Source organism: Rhipicephalus microplus, unplaced genomic scaffold (genome assembly GCF_043290135.1).
Source record: "Rhipicephalus microplus isolate Deutch F79 unplaced genomic scaffold, USDA_Rmic scaffold_24, whole genome shotgun sequence".
In the NCBI taxonomy this organism is placed as follows: Eukaryota; Metazoa; Arthropoda; class Arachnida; order Ixodida; family Ixodidae; genus Rhipicephalus; species Rhipicephalus microplus.
The window spans coordinates 6466113-6482689 of record NW_027464597.1 but is presented as its reverse complement, the minus strand read 5'-3'; the positions used below and the strand labels follow the sequence as shown (position 1 = coordinate 6482689).

The 16577-nt window shown below is 46.9% G+C and overlaps 1 long non-coding RNA gene across 1 annotated transcript in view; it reads left to right on the top strand.

The window, feature by feature from the left end:
* The window catches only part of LOC142786457 (uncharacterized), a 62398-nt gene extending 49104 nt beyond the window's left edge, over positions 1–13294 (top strand). The window contains exon 3 of the long non-coding RNA XR_012889052.1: positions 13136–13294. This is a non-coding gene — a long non-coding RNA (uncharacterized LOC142786457). The remainder of the gene's footprint in view (positions 1–13135) is intronic.
* The last annotated feature ends 3283 nt before the right edge of the window (positions 13295–16577 follow it).

The window sequence follows — 16577 nt, the reverse complement described above, 5'->3', positions numbered from 1 at the left end:
TGCTATGTACATAAGTTCTGTAAGCAATAAAATGCATTTACAACCCACCTTCACCTTGTACGTCTCAAGTGCTGTTCACCACTTTGTCCTGCCAAGGCACCTGACCGCCTGTGACGAAGTAGTGCGCCAATTTATCTCGCACTTCCTTGGCATACCTAAAACGCATAAGTGCCATGTGAAATTTCTGTCGGCACAGCCATGATGGAAGACACACACTGTAAAAGGAGCATGCTGAGCTTGAAAATCTCACGCATAGTTGCATTTCAGTGTCGTAGTCATGACGCTACATTGCCAAAGTGTTCCTCATTTTTATGTATTAATGAGTGCTACCTCTGCTGTCTATTTTCTATGGCATCATCACAGCTTCTGATAGAATGCATATTTATTGACTAACTTTAGAAATTTCGATATGTCAAGTTCCATGACAGCCAAGGTCAGCAACTGCTCACATTTGGACAAAACCATTGTACACTTTTGAGAGAACGATTGCGCTGTACAGTTAAACCTAATTAGGGCTGGTGCACACCGGCGACTAGGAGCGGTCGCGCGACCATTTGCGACTGGTCGCGAATGGTCGCACTGCTTGTGCACTTCGGTCACGAGTGTTTATGTGCGTCTTGTTATTATGGCCAGCTGCGCATTTGAGCCGCGTCTTGCCCCCGCGCTCGCGTGTGACCACGTACTGTGCGGAGACTTCAACGCGCATCACGTCAGTTGGGGGTGCCATACCACAGTTGCTCGTGGTCGAGACCTTTGAGGCGTGATCAGCTCAGTGTATCTTTTGGTCCTGAACTCTGGTGAATCCAGCTTCATCCGCCGCAGCGCGGCCTCGACTGTGATCGAGCTGGCGCTGATGTCAGAACCCTGCTGTTACGAGGTCCGTCCCTCAGATTCCGGCTCGCGAGCAGGAGGCGCGCTTTCCGCCACGGTGGGGGCGTGGCTCCGCGTCACTCTAAGGGACCGGAGAAAAAAACAAAAAAATAACTCCTCTCCTTTTCTGATTTTCTCATTGCTGTCACGGTTTCAAGTAGCTACTGTTTGAACCTTTCTTTTGCCGGAGCTACAGTATCGTGGTTGCAATAGTGCGAGTTCCCTAGCCTATTAAAAAATAATGCACAGCGCCTATGGGCGCTCTCGGAAATATCGGCTGTTTTCACGCATTTGAATCGCTGCCCTGGACACGTGCTTGCAGGTATCCAATTTCTTTCTGGAATTTAGGTACTGGTGGTAAAGAGCGTGTTTGAAGTTCATGATGGTATAGAGCGTGTTTAAATCGCGTGGTAAAAAAGTTCCCAGGCCAGTTTTGTTCAGGGTGCGACCGCCGTCAAGCCCTCGTAGCTCCATCTAGCGTTGGGATGGTTTACTATAAGATGCCACGTAAAAATTGAAATAGGGTGCGCGTGAAAAGAAAGGATTCCTGTGGAAGGCACTTATGACCCCGCGAAACGATAATTAGAGTTCGTTGAGGTAAATATCTGCAGTAGAGCACATCAATAGGGCATTGTTAAAAAGGGCGAAATGCACGTTGCTGAACATCCAGTGTATGTACGACATAGACCCCTCAATTTACAACCCATTCTCGAGTGTACAGGTTGCATAGTAGTTCCAGCTTCTACTGATTAGTTAATAGTGCTAATTAACGAATGCATCTTAGGTTAGGCTTTGAAAGCGCGAGTAATATTCACCGGGCGCGGTATTACGGATGGTGGTATCAACTCTCCGTCTGCACTGCTTAAATCCAGCAGACCTCAGAGATCCATCCTCTGGCCTCTTTTTGGTTTAGATCAATAATGCCACCCATGATATGGCAGCAAGTCTAAAGCTTTTTGCAAATGCCTGCGCGCTTTAACGTAGTTAACGCATCCAGCAACGAGGTTCTTTTAAATAACTGTTTTAAAATTCAAGACTGGTGCACAAAATGACAGATGACCTTTAACGCGAGAAAAACTCTGGCGATAACCATAACATGCAAAAAAGATCCACTTAAATTCCAATACAACCTAGGCAATCAATTTTTGTCCTTTGTCTCACAGTATACGCACCTTGCTCTTGTTATCACATCTAAATTAAGATGGAACGAACATGTTTGTTATACTGAGAAAATAGCTTTGAAAATACAAGGCTACTTAAGCCGGGCATTTGCTAAGGCATTCGGCAAACCTAAATGACTGCATGTGAAACGTACGTAATACCAATACTAGAATAATAATCGGCTCTCTGGGACCCGCACCTGCAAGCTAACGCAGATAAACTTGAATCAATACAGCGAAAAGCTGTAAAATTCATATTCAATACCTAAAAGTAACACATCTCCGTCAGTTCTTTTGGAAGGTGCTAAACTAGAAACCCTGGAGTGGAGACGTTATCGCGAAATAACAAAGCTGTTCTATCGCATATATCATAATGAGCTTTCAATACAAAAAAAAAACGAACTATATAAAACCAATTTTGCGCCACGAAACGCGTGCCTCCGTTCTCGAAAGAGTGACTGAACCCCTTTATACAGGTATATGCTTTTTCGAACAATCAGAGAGCGGAACAATACGCCACCTGAGATTCTTGAAATCGTCAATCTTAACAAGCTTCTTCGTGCGTTAGCTGTTTCACATGGCTCATAACTACACCTTCATATATATTACAGTGCGCTTCATTTTAATACCCAGCTTGATCAGACTGATTACTTGAGGTTCAATGCCTCGCTTCTGCACGATTCCTAAATGCTTCAATTCTTCAATGTCTCGCTTCTTAATATTGCCGACATTATTTTGCTACAGTTAATATTTGAGTTCTTTATACTTTTTACCCAAACAAAATAACCTAGTGGACACTGTTTTTATAGTTTTTGTTTTGTTAAGTCTTTTATGGCCATTCTTGGGATTGTGGACCAAGTTTCATGTCGCTTCTATTTTTTGTTTTGCGTTTTGAATCATCACGCTTTCGTCCAACACTATCTATACTGCTGTACCTCCTACACAATGTTGCGTCCACTGCGCCACACATCCCTGCCCAATGTCTGGCACTAGACTGGCAGTTTTTCTGTAAAATAAATGACAAATCTCTAAATAAATAAATCCACTTCCTTTTTTTATTGCGCAAATCTCCAATTTATTAATAGAAATTAAAAATATTTACGGAAGTAAGTTAAAAGAGAGAGATATAATGCTGAAAGGCGTGCAGGTTGAATTTGTTAGGAACAAATAACGCTATTTGCACTGCGGGTCCACGGTAGCCATAATACCAAGCGTACGTAACAGGGAACAGAGTTTATTACTTTCAAAAAAAGCATTTGCGCGCAGCACGGTCCAAATGGTCCAAGCGCTGGCTTTCGAGTCCACTGTAGGCCATAAAAGGGCCGAGAAGCACAAAGCACAAAGCACAAAGGACCAGTGCGCGGGCGCCCTGATTGCCCCGACAGTCCGTCAGTCCCCGGGCGCGCGCTGTCGAGTATCGGGGGCGGGGCATCCCTGCAGTTGCCTGGAAGCGGGAATGCCCGGTCTAAAGCCTCTCCATGCATTGTCCGGTAGAAGACGCGATGGAGTGGCTTTAACTTCAACAAGCCAAAACTGCGGCTCATACCCTTTTTTTTTTACCATGGCCGCCGTTCATTCGGGCATTCTGTGAAACTGGCGGGCGGCCACTGGTTGTCCTTTGTGGACCTACCGGCAACGCGAAGCGTCTTCCTAATCTGGGGTAACCTTTCAAGGTGGTTCTGGCTGACTGGCTGAGATGTGTGTTCGTCGCTCGCAAGAAAACATGAGATTCACCGATACCTGGCCCGTCTGGCCCATTGTGAGTTGCTTGAAAAAAGAAACGTGCAATGGGCCGCTGTAATGACCCTGCACAGTATCTTGCAAGAGCACGTTTTAGCTCTACGACGCAGCGTTTGGCCTGTCTGTTTGTGGCTGGGGGGTTCGGTGCAGATTTCATCACCGTGATGCAGTTGTCACTCGTAGTATTTCTGTTTGTTTGGCTGACAGGAATGCGATTCCGTTGTTTGAAACCGCACTTTGGGGTAATCCGAAAGTTTCGAACAACAAGTGCAGGAAATCGATGGCAGCTGTCAATGTTGTTCTGTTCACATGGCGACTTTCAACTGTAGGCACAAGAATAGGACAGCAGTGCAAAACTTGCGAAGCGAATGAACCAGTGACTAGGAATGCTGCTATCTCCTGGGATAAAAACTTGACCAGTGACTACACGTGGGATATCATAGCTGAGTGTCTTCTTTAAAAAAATATTCCAGTTTCCTGATGAATGTACGTGGTGTCCATTTTTTTCTCAAGTTCTTGAAAGCTTTTATAATAAATTTATGTAACATAGCCTAGGCTTCTGTAAACACAACTAATGTTCATGAATCTTTCATCATATTGTAGCTGCCTTTAGCATTTAGTTCAGAATAATTCATAATTATTTATTGGTTTCTTTTTTATTTGTTCGCTGTGCCAGCAGTGTAGCCAGAAACTTCTTTTGAGTGGAGGCTTTGCTGTTCCTTATGCATGCTGGAGCATCTCTTTGCATGTGTATGAGTACACAAGAACCCCCCCCCCCCCCTTATCCCGGCACTGCCTACGCCAAGGTCTGTGCAATTTTTGCAGCTGAAGTGAGTTCTGACACCAATAACACGCACAAATTGAGCGTTCCTATGGTTTTATGCTTGAAAGAACTGGAAGAAGTCACTGCAGTGGTAATGTTTGGTCGGTGATGGGCTCTATCTCATAAAGAGGAAATTGTTACTGGGGCTTGATAAGGACAAGAAATGAAAGTACTTGTGAATGCTTTATTTTTCATCCTTTGTTTGAATGTATACAAAGTGCATTTATTACTGATTACTGTGCTTGAGCTTATGTTCCTTACTTCTGTTATGATCTTGGCATTTGCATCTGTTTATAGGTATAACTTGTAAATTTGTGCGCGCCATATTTCTTTTATATTTGTATTGGGATATGTATATAGGTTGCGCACATTTTTTGGCTGCTTTCGTGTTTGATTTTTCGTGCGTTTATTTCAAATGTGTGCATAATGAATGTCTAATGATCTTTTTATTTGTTGGGCACATTGTGGAAATAGATCATAATACAGTTTTACAAAATACTTTTTTTTCTAAGAAACGAGCTGCGTTGTATTTTAAATGTGCAATTTTTTACTACAGAAGACAGCTGTATTGAGCCTATCACTCCACACAGGTACTTTACCTTATCAGTGCAAAGTATAGGAAAGGTAGTTCCCCTTCTCAAATCAGGTAACAAAAGCTTAACGACCAACTATCGCCCCATTTCTTTTACCAGCAGGTGCGTCTACCAATTATATAATCAATTCGTAATCAGAAGCATCCTCATTTTTCTTGAAAATAAGATCTTCTTTTCGCCTTCACGACATGGTTTTAGGAAACCATAATCACGTGAGACTCAACCTGTACCCTTCACTGATATATTTCTTGATCGTTCATTATCCGCTGGCTGCATTTGTTTTTTATTTTGCAAAAGCATTTGATAGAATGTGTCACAAACTTCTCATCCACAAGATATGGAACCTAAATCTTGACATTTACCTACTAAATTAGGCTGGATGCTGTCTTGCTAATAACTTACAGTACGTTACTGCTTACGGCTACAGTTCATAAATGTGCCATGTTATTTCAGGAGTGCCCCAAGAGTTGGTAATTGGTCCATTGTTGTTTATAATATATAATATTCACCTACCCTCTCAAGTAGCTTCTAATATCCACCTTTTTGCTGATGGTTGCGATTTTTTACAGCAGTTACTTGAAACGACTATTGTAATCACCTACACTCCGATTTAACTACAATATCTAACTGGTGCAGCTTGTGGCTATTGGAGTTAAACATTCACTTATGTAAAGTTAAGCATATATTTCGGTCACCAAACTCTTCTCGGGTATACTACTTAAACGATTTTCCTTGAAATCATGCAACCTCATACAATACTTAGGAATTCATATCACATCCAATCTTACTATACGCATGGGCTTGTAATAGTGCAATGGTGACTACCCGGCGCCCTACTCAAGCCTAGCCAGAGTGTAGGAGGAGAATACCCATCTGACGGACAGACGTTTTTTTGTTATCTCGTTGAACGCGAGCAAGGGTTCGTCTCAAAGTAGGCGGACTGCGGAGGCAGCATGGTCCTCTGGCGTCGTCGTCCGCACAATGAAAATTCCGCGAACGTCTTCCTCAAACCACATTCCCACAATTACAAACGATACGCGGGGGGAAGGGGGCTAGAATAGACGCCAACCATGGTCAGAGGTGCAGCCGAGCTCCAAACGAAAGAGGATGAACATTTTTCTGTTTGCAAAGTCTACCCCCCCCCCCCCCCTCTTTTTTTCTTTCAGTAGTCGGCTTGACCAAGGGATAATCATTACGGCAGGAGCAGGTTTTTCTTGCGGAAGTGCCGGTGTGTGGACAAATGCGGAGGCGTTAAAATCGTGTCCGAGTCGTATAGATGGCAGAATTTCGACACTGCTTTTGGCAGAGTTAACCACAGCATGCAGCCAGTGACCCAGTGCTGCCAATTTGGACTCACTCGCTTCATATAAAGCCTTACGCTGGCTGCTCTCCGTCTCATCATATTTAGGTTCTGGTTTTACTGCGCATTTGCTATTGAACATTTTTTTTGTATTCTCTTTCTATGGTGTGCCAGGATGTTTATTTAGTGGTGTTCTTACCGGTGAAATGGGCACACGGGAGAGGTTTTCCTACATGGTTCATTTCATTACAAAAAAAACTTGCAGATCCCACGTACAGTGGTAATCGATGATATGTGAAACATGCACAAATAAGAAATGTTGATATTGCCACCTGGTGTTCTGTGCCAGTTAACATTAGGTCATTTCTGGGCCGGTGAACGAGGAAGACGAAGACGAGCAACCCGTGCCAGCGGTGACGTCCTTTATCTCTGAGATTTTTAACAGTCGCGTTCCTTTGTACGTTCTTTCGAGCTCTTAGCGCGTGACAACTGGTGGAGGCAGCACCGTCCCAAGCACCTCCAACCCAGCCGGTATGGAAGGCGCAACGCCATTGCAATATACACTGTTCAAACCACGAACGCCGAATCCCTTTCATGGTGCTGTCCTTGAGGATGTTGAAGATTGGCTAGTCCACTATTACTTCGTTGCCACTCATAACATGTGGGACGACACAGACAAGCTCCGACATGCCTACTTCAGTTTGAATGACGGGGCACGTGTTTGATACGAAAACCGGGCAGGTCTGTTCACGTCATGGGTGGACTTCAAACGCCAGCTTCTTGAAACGTATGCAAGTCCCGATCGCCGAGAGCGAGCTGAACGTGAACTCCAGTGCCGTATGCAAATGCCAAATGGAGGCACAGCAATGTATGTTGAGGACATGACGCGTCTTTTTCGATGAGCCGACCCTCACATGCGGGAAGAGAAGAAGGTGCGATACCTGATGCGTGGAGTGAACGAACAGTTGTTCGGTGGTCTTGTACGCAGCCCCCCACAAGACTACGTCAGAGTTTCTTGCTGAAGCCGTCCTGATTGAAAGCCCGCTTCGGCAACGGACCCAGACGTACGAGCGACAAGTGAACTTTGCTTCTGCTACGGACTACATGGGTGGTCTTGGGGCCCACGTCGACTTCTTCCTAGAACTCATACGCTCTGTAATTCGCGAAGAACTGCAGAAGTTATCTGTACCCTCGGCACCCACCGTCAGTTCTTTGTCCGGCATCGTCCGAGATGAAGTTCAGCAGGCACTACGAGAACCGTCCTGTCAGACAGAGCCGCGGCCCCTAAATGACTTCCCTCGCATGTCGTATGCGCAAACTCTGCTCCAGCCAGCACCACCTGTGGCTCCGCTTCCCACCACGGCCCCGCCATGCTTCCGGCAGATCAAACTCTGCGCGCCAACCTGCACCACATTTCACTCTGCCTTATACCACAGCCCCAGCCATGCTTCAGGCAATCCAAGCGGGCCCATACCTCAGTGACCACCGACCGATTCCGCGAAAATCAGACGTGTGGCGGGCCCCTGATCGACGTGCTCTTTGCTATCACTGTGGTGAACCTGGTCACATCTACCGACAATGCACTTATCGAGAGCTGGGACTTCGAGGTTTTTCGGCCAACTCTCCACCTCCTAGGTTCGGCCAGCGGCCTCCGGAAATTGCTGACTACGTTGCTCAGCAGCGCGGATTGACATCTCGGCACCACTCATGCTCTCCATCACCGCGGCGGTTTCTGCCGAATCATCGCACCTATACGGGCGTGGCGCAGGGCTAGTCGCCTAGCCCACGTCGGAAAAACTAGCCCCAGCGACCTTCAGGGGCAAGGCCGCTCAGACTGATCATGCTCAAGACCCCCTATCGACGCGGACTGAGGATACCAACGATACATCGACAACGACACCACCGGCTGATTGCGGAAGAGTTTCCTTAGATATTCTTGTTCCGCTAGATGGTCGCGAAGTCAGCGCTTTAGTGGACACTGGTGCGGACTAGTCCATAATTAGCGAAAAGCTGGCCGCCCTTCTCAAGAAAGTAACGACGCCTTGGAACCGAACGCCAATTCGAACATCTGGCGGGTATATCGTCAAGCTACTCGGTATGTGCACGGCAAGACTGCAAGTCCGTGGTTGTACATTTGTTGCCAGTTTGAGCGTTCTTCAGCAGTGTTCTCGAGACCTGATCATTGGCATGGATTTTCTCAGGGAGCATGGTGCTATAATTGACATTTGATGACGTGTAGTCACTTTCCCGAGCACAAACGCCACAACACCTTACGCCGACCCCAGCCACTCTCCAGTGTCTCTTCGCGTCGTCGACGACGCTGTCACGTTACCACCCGGTGCAACTGTTGTGGTTCAGGTGGCGTGGGACCGAGTGATGCATGGCGAAGCAGTCGTAGAAAGCAATCACTCGCTTTTGCTCTCTCAGGGTGTCTGCGTAGCGAGAAGCCTTGTCGACCTTCGTGATGATCACTGCGACGTTTTTGTCACAAACTTCAGCTACGAGTACCCGCACCTTTTTTCTGGAACTGTCATCACCTATGCCAACCCAGTTGCCAATGTCACCGAATGTTTTGCTTCCGAGGCCATCGGCACTGCTGAAGCGCCTTTACGCAGCGTTGACATCAATCCAACGCTTTCTGAAGCGAACAAGCAGCGTTTGAGCGAGCTGTTGCTGGAGTTTCACACATGCTGTGCACGTTCTTGGAAAATACGTCAAACACCGATAACAAATTTTTTTATTTTTCACAGTCGCGTTCCTTTGTACGTTCCTTCGATCTCTTAGCGCGTGACAATATGTCTCTTTAAAATCAGCACAACGTTACGAGGTGGAAGTAATTGATGCCGTACATGACTTTCGTGTCATGATTGTCATGTTTGAATGTGTCGTTTACCTTCGTCATCTATTCACGTCACGTAACACACAATTTGGAATATGTGGAGCTAGCAAAACGGTGGCGAGCGCAATTTGAAGAGCCCAATATTCTTCAATGTAGCGTTGACGCTCGAGCACACTGGGTACAGCAACGCTACGATAGCAAAACGCGAGCACTCAGTGTATAACCTGACACTAGGCGCGACCAGCGTCCATCGCCGCCACCCGATGGCAACTGGCATGAAATGCGACATGCTGCATTTAGTGCCGATGCGTTACCAAGACAACACTGCGTCTTCCTCTTTTAAATACGGAGGGACGCCGGGCGTTCTGAAACGCATATGCGTCAAAGCAGCGCAGCGCGCCTGCGAGTATATGGCAGGACCAGCGCCTGGCGTGGCAATGCCAACGTGATGCGACGAAATGAATGCCGACGAGCACGCGCACCGCGTCACGTGAAAATGTATTGCCGCCTTGACTTAGGCATGTAGTCATGTTCTCACGTGACACGCATGTCATGATTATCATGTTTGCACCAGTCACATACGTTCGCCATTCATTGGCGTCACGTAATACCAAATTTGGCATATGTTAAGCTAGCGAAACGGCCACGAGTGCATCATCAGTGTGGCATGTAGTCGAGCTGTTACATGACACGCATGTTGTGATTATCATGTTTGGATGTGTCATTTACCTATGTTGTCCGTTCGCGTCACGTAATACCGAGTTTGGTACATGTGAAGCTAGCAATATGGCCTCGAGCGCATCATGAGCATAGCATGTAGTCATGTTGATATATTACATGCATGTCATGTTTATCGTTTTCGCACCAGTATCATACCTTATTCATCCATTTACGTCTCGTAATACCAAATTGTGTATATGTGACGCTTCCGAAACGGCCGCGAGCGCATCATGAGCGTGGCATGTAGTCATGTTGTTACATGACACGTGTGTCATGTTAAGTTTGTAGCTTGTGTTCGCCATGCAATCATACTATACGATAACAGTTTTGCAACATGCCATGTGAACGAAACCGCCGCAAGAGCTACAGGACCATGAAATGTAAATCATGACATTCATGACATACATGTCATAATTTTCATGTTGTGACCAGTCAAATATGTTTCTCATGCAATTATGTTATGTCATACCAAGTTTGGTATCGATACCATTATCGAAACAGCCAGGAGAGCTAAAAGTCGCAGGCGGCTATGTAGATAGATACGCTGATAGTCGCCGAAGTTTGCTACGAAATGAAGGAAGGAAAACAGGAAGAGAAGAACGGCAGGGAGGTTAACCAGCCTATAGGCCACCGGTTTGATCCCCTGCGCTTGGGAGGGGGATAGGGGAGATGAAAGATGGAGAGCAGAGACGGAAGAGACATAAACACGTCACATACGGCACGACACGCGCACACACTCAGTCATAGTCCAGTCTTGTCTTTCGCGGTGCGTGACATAGCTGTTACAGCCGCTTGTTCAAGTCTGTGTCGCGTAGGAATTGCAACAGAGCTTTTGTCTCAATCTTCATTTCAACCTCCCTCCTTTCTTTTCTTCACTCCGTCTCTTGATTCCACGTTCCCCCGTGAGCGTATTGGTTGAGGCGTCCTCACATCAGAGACAGTTATCACGCACTGCACACCCCGTTTTCTAGCCCTTCCGCCTTTTCATTCTCTAAAAGATCACCCCCCCCCCTTCCCCGCGAGCCGGCAGCTAGCAGGTGGCCGCACACGCCCCCACATGTCTCGCTTTTCTTGTCTCGCTTTTCTCGCGGCACCGCCAATGTGGACAGCTTGTCGCTGGCTTCCGAGCGGAGGCACGGACAGGCAGGACGCTGCCACAGCTTGCTTCATGCCAGTGTGCGCTTACCTTAAAACAGCAAACAGAAACGAAAGAAAACAGCGTACGGTGGCGGCCGCAACGATGCGCGCCGTGGAAAACCTACATCTCCTGTTACCGTCGAGGCGTGTCCCAAACAATTTAAAAAGATGAAGAGTGCCAGCACTACCCTGAACGTGCTGGCAGCTTCGCACCTTATCTGCTTCTCAAACTACCGTCATTACGCCAAATAATGCCACTTTATACAGTTTGTCTCAGTATACAGGCATTTTTTTTTCAAATTTTTAACGTTTCCACCCACAGAAGCACGCTGCACACTCGAGTATTGATGTGAGCGTTGTTACACGTAGCCTAAAACGCATCTTGAAATGAAACCAAGCCCTTTCAGCCATGTAGAGACAATGTGCGATCAGCCACTAATCGCCATTCATAGGTGATTGCATCACCCACTGTATGAGTGGCAATAAGTGGTTCCATTGTATGAGTGGTGCCATTGCTTACCCAACAAGGCGCATAGCGGTATTAAGTCATTAAGTGACCGTTTTAATTAGGCATCTCGAACAAGACAACGTGCGATCAGCAACTAATCACCCTTGATAGGTGATCACATCACCCACTGTCTGAGTGGTAATGAGTGGTGCCATTGTATGAGTGGTGCCATTGCTTGCCTAACCAGGCGCACAGCGGTATTAACTCGTTAAGTGACAGTTTTATTTAGGCATCTCCAACAACACTGCGAAAGCATGATACTGTTGGAAATGGCTGGCAGCCTACTTCCACAGAGCTGCTGCAGACGCCAAGCTAGCGCAGTGCAATTAGTAGCTACGAAAACAGTACACTCGCTGTTAAGAAGCACACGTTGTTCGTGTCCGCAACTCCATAAATATTCCTTAAACCGAGTGTGGCTTTGAACACGGAGCCATGCGTGCCCGCTATTGAAGATCCGTATGTTCGTTCGAACTCTGAGCTACCAACACCCGCGACCAACGTAGTAACGCATTCGAAAGACGAGTGAGACAGAGAGAAATTGAGGAAGCACTTGGACATTCACGGTAGCGCCACATCTGTGTCTGATCTAAGGTCTCTGGATGAAACAAGTTTTATCTAGGGACCTTAGTCCGAACTAGGCCGCACTGTTTGTAACGCGCGAACCTGACATTTATTTTTTGCATTTGTCGGGTAAAAGCTGCTGATGTCACGTTTTTTCTTAAATCTGATGCGTCCAAATTGCCCATGTGTGTTCTCGTGCTTTCTGGGTAGATACTAAGTGTTAGTCACCCGTGACACATACCCGCCCGTGGGTATGTGCCATAGTTTGGCGGCGACTGTTTGACAATGTATGTGACGGGATGGTGCATTATTTATGTGTTGACTAGTGCGTCATATTTTTCAAACCATCTTAGCCTCCCACACTAACTTTAGTTCACACCACTCGAAGTGGGTGATCACGAAATCACCCCAACGTAATCAACTAGATAGATAGATACGCAGATAGACGCCAACAGTGTTTGCAGTACGCAAAGAAATGTTTCGCATTTAAAAAGTATTTGTCAGGCAAGCTCACGCCCAGCTTCGCTCGCCCCCATTCTATTGATAAAGTAAGTGCTCTTGAAGGTTTCTGTAGTTGTGTAGATCGCTAATTGAGAAAGGTGAGCCCATCCCTTACTACCGGGTCCCAGCTCTCTAATTGGTAATTTTAAAATGAAATATCTCGTGCATAGCAATGTGTTCCAAGATTTCCATCGCTGTCAATTCTTTCCACAAATAACCTTATGCGTGTAGGTTGAGTCAGAAAAAAGTGGCATGTGAAATTACAGCAAAATAATTGCGCTTTTGAGATACCAGTGTGAAAGCGATGCTATGAATTATCAGAGAACAACAGCGGAACTAGGACATTTATGTCATATATTCGTATTTTTGCTCCACATTCATAGGTCTGCAACGAGACTGTTCCATGCCCCTCTCCTTGCACATGTTCGATATTTATGATGAATGGAATGGATAACAGCAGATGTACTCTCAATGTTTCGCTGCCAACAAGAGGACCTGGACATTCCCATTGGTAGAAAAAGGAAATTAATAAAATTGCTTGTGCTCTTTCGATAATGTTTGTGTGCATTCTTCAAACCTCAGCGCCAACCTAAAGTTGGAGCATTCACCTGCAATTTCGAGGAGTGCGCTCTATTTGTGTCACTTCACGGCGTAGCACACGCTCTTTGTAACTTTGCTTACCTGAACTCTAGCACAGTTTATTTTGTTGAACTTCGTGGAAACACTCAAGAGAAGTACCTTTAAGTCATAATAAAGGCAACATCAGCAGAAGGATCCTTGTTTAAGATTTTAATTACGCTGTTCGGGTGGAGTCTAGCAAAAGGTATGTTAGAATGTTCTGAGGAAAGCAGTTGAGTGTTCCTTTTAAAAAGTAGGCCTTAAATGTTCAAATCTAGGAGAACACTAATTTAACACTTACAACATATTTTGGCATTTAGCATGAAAAAGTCACAGCTTTGCTGCAAACGCCAAGCAATTAAGGCAAAAGCAACAAATTGGAAGATCACGCGCAGAATGACAAGCAGATCGAAACCTTCCCCGCGTTTCTGACGTAGAAATAAGACGTGAAACGCACTCACAGGTACAGATCAATGCGAATAGGTGTCTCAGTTGTTACTTCGCTGTGTCTGAAAAGTGCACTCTTTTTGCGAATGGAGACAATGCAATGATTGCAACGACCTCCGTGCACCCGGTCCCTACAACAGAATCATTTCTTTGAAAGCCAAAGGCCAGCCAAGACATATGACCATCCTCCCCCGCTCCTGCAAGCTAAGGGTGCGCTCGTGAGTATCCACCTTCTCTCTGCCAAGCCAACTACGCGTGGTCGCACTATCAAAGAAGTTGACCCAAGTTGAAGGTATCAACCATACCATCTACGCCGATGACGTCACAATCTGGTGCACCGGTGGTAGTGAAGGGCAAGTGGAAAGTGCCATACAAGAGGCCATAGACGTCACAGCTACCCACAATACTCAGTGTTCTCTGACCAAATACAAACTTCTGCTTTATCGAACAGGAAAACAGGGGCAGACAAACAGGGCCTCTGAGAGCGACATTCACCTGTTCACTCGGAGTAGCGATACGATTCTCATGGTGTACGTCATCAGATTCCTGGGTATGTTCAACGAATCGCATGGCGGCAACAGCATTGCATTGCGCGAAATCAGCAACCGAGAATGTTTTTCACCTCGTGCGAAGGGTCACGAACCGACACAGACGCCTCAAGGAGGACAACCTGCTTCAGCTGATCAACGCCTGTGTGCTATGTAACTTTACCTACATGGTGCTATGCACAAATGGATCACAGCAGAGAGGGACAAACTCAATGTCCTCATTAGAAAAATCATCAAGCGAGCGCACTTGCTATCAGCAAGACCACACACCGAGGACTTCCTTAAGCTCGGCATACACAACACAATAGGGGAGATTGCCGAGGCTCAGGAGTGGGCCCAGATAAATCGGCTTTCAACCACATCGGCTGGTAGGCGGATTCTAGAAAAATCGGACTCACCCCACCTAAGGACTTAGCTAGCAACACCGAAATCCCTCGAGAACTAATGGAGAAGCTCTTCGTCACCCTGCTGCCCCGCAATATGCATCCTGTACAAAACGCAGGTCGTCGGGCAAGAACGTCGAAGATACTAAAGGACATCTTTGTGGATAAGCCAGACGCAAGCTTCGTGAACGCCGCCGTGTACCGCGACGGCAAGGCTTTTGCGATTTCCCTTGCGGATTTACCTTGCGGCCAAGTCGTCAACTTTACCTTGATTTGAACTACAGATCGCGAGGTTGCCGAGCAAGTGGTCATTGCCTTTCCCGTGCAAAACGATCAGAGAGATAGCGTGTATAGCGACTCAGAGGTGGCCGTTAGGGCATTCCAAAGAGGCCGGGTTGCCCGGCAGGTAGTTAATATTCTGAAAAGCGGCAAAAACAGTGGCAGCTCCAAACACATAATATTTTGATTCCCTGCCCAAGTCAGGGCAATCGAGGGGGCACCTCATACCTTCATTGAGTGGGCTCACGATGCCGCACGTGGCTTTCCTGACCATGCTACCCTCGCATGAGACGACTTTCTCCCGGTCACAAGGACGCAATAGCACTCACAATAAAATTACTAAATTTTTTCACTTGGAGAGAAGAGTCTTCCCGCCGCTGCATTCCAAGCTAAGCAGGCCGCAGGTGGTCACATTCAGACTCCTCCGAACTAACTAATACTCAAATCCGGCCACCCTTAATAGCATATATCCGGACATATACCTAAATAGTTCTTACACAGCCTGTGGCAAGGCTCCTACTTTGTCTCATATACTCTGGGAATGCGGGTAATTGGGCCCTAGGTTCACTAAGGAAGAGTGGGAAGCGCTCCTGCAAAGTCCCGCCTATGAATACCAAAAAACTGGCCGTCCAGCATGCCCGTGATCGCACCGGCAAGCTAGACCTTCCGGTCCAGTCGTGGGATTAGCCAGGTGCGCCTCTTATCGCGTTTCGCTGGACCCAATAAATGTGTCTTCACTCACCACAAGCATGGGAGATGAGAGCACGCGCCACCGCATCGTGACAATGTGGTGATGTGGGCGCATTGCGCCATCTTGCCGGTAATGCTAAAAACAAGAAAAGGTATCGCCGACGGTTCGTTCAACTTGTTGGTATTCAACAATGCTTCATTTGTTGATGCCAACATTTAGAAATGCCACAGGCTCTAACAAGCTAAAAACAGACGCATATACCATCAGTTTCACCGCTTTCCGAACACCACTGCGATGTTCTCGCGTCTCGACACATATCCACCAGACACCTGTGACAACTTGACGCGACTCGGAGGGCGGGAAGTTAAAGCTGCTGCTCCAGCTGAGGTGGGACCAACGTTCCCTGGCCCCTTTTCTTCACTTACGTTGCCCCTCATTCAAGCAGTCGTCTGGCAGAAAATCGCTAGCTTGAGAATTTGCTCTATTTCACCACCTTCCTGCACCGACTTCCAGCTCTAATACGCACCTGCACGCCCCTTCTCGATTGGCTTTTCCTCAATGTTTCGTAATCCATCCACATTGCGAACCTACGATGACAAGCCAATCTGCTTCTCGTGTCACCAAATTGGTCACATTTCTCGCCATTGCAGAAGTCGCTGGGGTTCTCCTGCACAAGCTTCCCCTCGTACCTTCCATGCCCGTGCAGCCTATCGCCATGAGACCAGCCACGACTACTTTGCCCAGGAACCTGCTAATGAACGCCTCTACTCCCGCTCTCTATGCCCCCTATGTCGTAAGTCTCGTTCTCCGCTTACTTGCCGACCATCTTCTCCCACCTTCCCACGAGGTTTCCCGACGG